The sequence below is a fragment of the Polyodon spathula genome, chromosome 7 (assembly GCF_017654505.1).
Source record: "Polyodon spathula isolate WHYD16114869_AA chromosome 7, ASM1765450v1, whole genome shotgun sequence".
NCBI lineage: Eukaryota > Metazoa > Chordata > Actinopteri > Acipenseriformes > Polyodontidae > Polyodon > Polyodon spathula.
This window is the reverse complement of record NC_054540.1, coordinates 30,984,239-30,988,255: the sequence shown is the minus strand read 5'-3', so window position 1 is coordinate 30,988,255 and position 4,017 is coordinate 30,984,239.

Genomic DNA, 4,017 nt, shown 5'->3' with positions numbered 1-4,017 from the left:
TGCAGGTCCCGTTGCATCTCTACCACGCCAGATGTTTGCGTCGCCTGCCAACAAATTCACTGTCCTCTGAGGGAATCTGGGGCTGGCTGGTGGAGCCTAGGAGGAATGCCGAAGAAGCTCTCCCCGATGTGATCAACCTCCCGTGGGCCAGAGATGGAGAGCAATGGGAAGCCTGGGAAAAGCAACACCGCCCAGTGTCCCTCCCAGACATTGCGGACATGGAAATCCGCTACCTGGCTGCAGATATGGCAGGGCTCCCGTTATCTCTAGCTCCATCGTCTCCAGCGCCAGAGGGAGAGGAGCCATCACTGTCATCTCTAGCACCAGAGGGAGAGGCCTCGCTGCTGTCTCCAGCACCAAAGGGAGAGGAGCCATCGCTGCCGTCTCCACCAGCAGAGGAAGAGTGCCTGCTGGTTTCACCTCCACAGCCTGAGGGGCAGGAGCACAAACGTCCACAGCCCAAGAGGGAGGATGCAGACTGTCCGCAGCCCAAGAAAGGGAAGCTCCCAGGTCCACAGCCCAAGATGAGAACAGTGGAGGAAAAGTGCCTGCTGTTCCCACCTCCACCAGCAGAGGGTGAATACCTGCTGGTTCCACCTCCACCACTGTGGGAGGAATACATGTCGTTCCCAGCACTACTACTACCACCAGCAGAGGGAGAATGCCTGCTGGTTTCACCACCACCCTCACGAGGAGAGGAGTAGGAGCTGCCTCTGCCTCCATCCCTACCACGTGGGAAAAAGAACCAGGAGCTGCTGCCACAGAGCCAGCACTACCCCCTGAGCACTATCTTCCCTGCACAACACAGCACAGACACAAGCACCACTTTCCCAGGATTAAAGGGAGAGCCGCACCAGTCCCTTGCAAGTAAGGGAGAGCCACACCAGTCCCCTGCAACAGGGGGAGACTACATGCTTCTCCCACCTTCGTCACCAGGAGACTACATGCTGCTCCCACCTCCGCTACCAGGAGCAGAGCAGCAGGAGCTGCCTCTGCCTCCAGCACCTTCACCGGCATAAGCAGAACAGCAGGAGCTGCCTCTGTCTCCTCCACTGCCAGGAGCAGAGCAACAGGAATTCCTGCTGGTTCCAGTTCCACTGACATGGGAGGAATGCTTGCAGCTCCCACCTCCACCAGCAGAGAGGGTGAATACCTGCTGGTTCCTTCTCTACCGCCCAAGGATGCCCGCCTCACTCCATCCAAGGATGCCCACTCTGCATCACCTGGGGTTGCCTGCTGGTCCGCATTGCCTGGGGTTGCCTGCTGCTCTGCATCGCCTGGGGAGCTACCAGTTACAGAGTACGAGGGAGAAGTGGAGCTCCCGCTCCTGCCTCTATAGCCAGGGGCTACCCTCCCAAGTTCGCCTCCCGAGGGTCCGCCGCTGCTGACGTTGCCTCCCAAGGGTCCGCCCCTGCTGCCGTCGCCTCCCGAGGGTCCGCCGCTGCTGCCTTCGCCTCCCGAGGGTCCGCCGCTGCTGCTGTCGCCTCCCGAGGGTCCAATGTTGCCGTTAGCTGGGGTCGCCGGCTCTGCTTTGCCTGGAGTTGCTGTCAGCCCTGCTTTTCTGCAGGAAATACTGTGGTCGGAGCCTAACAAGGGGGAGCTGCCGGCTATGAAGAAGGAGGTTGCCAGGATTGCCTTGGCTACTACGGGATTCAAGTGAATAATTCATTGGTAATTGAATCCCAGCACAATTGTGTGTGTGTGTGTGTGTATATATATATATATATATATATATATATATATATATATATATATATATATATGCACGATATATATATACGTGCACGTGAGTGAGTCCCAAGTGGAAAACCTTCAGAGAGCCCACTCTCTCTCCTCGTAATTGAATTTTATTATAATGTAGTACGAGTGCTTCACGTATCGTGTCATAAACAAACAACCCAGACAGGTGCAGGTAAAACAGACAGACAAAACAAACCGGTTGCGAGTGAAATACAAAACAAGTGTTGTGTGTTTTGTTTAAATCTTTTGTTTTATCATTTAATAAAATACTGAGTGTCGCAGCTCAGTTTCATCTGCCAGTTACTGTGTGGAGTCTGTGTTCTTCCGGGTCTGACGTCACCATTGCAGTCATCCTGATCACAAGGTGTGAATATCTCTTTAAACTGGGCTGCATGTGAAATATCCTCTTATGGAAAGAATTAAGATACTGAGCTAGTCTCCATTTGCAAAAAAGTAAGCAAACATAAACAGTCTGCAGCTCACATTGAAGATGAAAAAATTAAAATCATGGCTAAAAAATATACCCTGCTCAATCTGAATGCTAAAAGTAAAGAAGCAGCATTTGAAACTACCGCTCATGTATTCCACACAGCTTACTACATCACCAAAACAAATTGTCCACTCAATGACCATGAGAGCCTCATTGACCTACAGTAAATCAATGGGATAGAAACAGGCGATTAGTTACTGTTTTTGATTCCATTCCAACCTAACAAAATGTTTTTAAATCAAACTAAAATGGACTAATTTTATTTTCTATTGTAGCTTTTAGTATTAATGTGATTCAAATGTTAAGTCTTCAATCCATATAATTTAACAGTGTTCTACATTAAAAGTGGGGGTGGGGGGTGTCAACAGTACCGGTAAAAAAATTAAGTTACTTTCACCACTGGATATTATTTTGTTTTTGGTTTTGGTTTGCTAAAGAATGGCTTATAAACCTGCATTGTGTAAATGGGCTAAATATGGTAAAAGACACTGCAAGCAGTCCGTTGCAGGGGATGAAAGTCTAGCTGCATGCAAATTCTGCCGAAGTACTATTCAAATATTATACTATTCAGCTCTTGTGTAGCATATGAATACAGAAAAGCACAAAAAAATCCTGCTCCTTTTTCTTCCCTGGCTTTGACTGACATTGGGTTTTTTTCCAGGCCTGCTTCTGCTTCAGTGCATGAGGCTGAACAAAAACTGTCCTGCTTTACAGCATACCACACCACAGCCACGTGAGCCATGGATGATTTATTCGATATCAGCAGCTCAACAGTCGAAAAGGATGTAAAGTTGCATTGTTCGAAGAGTACAGCCCTACTTAATGGTACAGCGCACCAACAGAAGAAGCAGCAGGGCCGAGTTCAGAACAAGGTAACAAGGTGGACATGCTATTGGATTGGCAATAGTGAATACAATTGTTGAGCATATTTACTCTACTTTACCCTAAGCGCATGCCATAGTGGTAGAAAAAAGGATTTAAACAAAACTTAACATGTAACGTGTTACATTATTTTCTCGGTAAGTTATTTGCTGCTATGTTGTGTTACTATAGCTTTTTAACAGACCTGCATTGCTTTACCTTGGTTGGTTAAGGACTGGCTTGTTTTGAGAACCAACAGGGCTTGATGCTGTTGAAAAACCGCATTAGTCCGATAATTTGCTTTTTGGAACCTCTTTAGGTAAATTTCCTCTGACACTTTGTGGCAAAGTGGCCGCCCCTGTGTGTATTTTGCGTTGTGTGTTTAATGTTGGTGTATAGTCATTGGTACAAGGAATATAAACGGGTCTGTGTAACACGAGTGTTTAAAATGTATGTTTGTATTTAAGCACGAGGATTGCACAGCACTTCACGTGCAAGTAAAACGTAATAATATGTGAGCACGGGGAATTGCACTTTATTAATTCACGTGGAGATGTACCGCGACTCCAGTTGAATGATTGATTAGCAATCGAGTCACGGTACAGCTGCCTAAAAGCTGCATGTTTTCACCCACTCGGGGTTGGGTGTTCTGAAAGTGGAGAACGGGATTGGAGACGGAGTTAAAAAAAAACAAAAAAACACCCTATAGTTAAAATATCTGTTCACCGTGTATTGTTAGTCCGTTTTGTTTGTCTGTTTTGTTTTGCCGAATGTGCCGTGTCCTATGTTTTTGTGTTTGTTACAATCGTTTATTTTCTGTCTGTCTGTTTATTTATTAAATGCTGAGTAAAACTATTCGCTCAGCTCCACCAAACTCCACCTCTCTGTCGTTTATTTCCTGTTTCTGATCTGATTTCACTCACTGC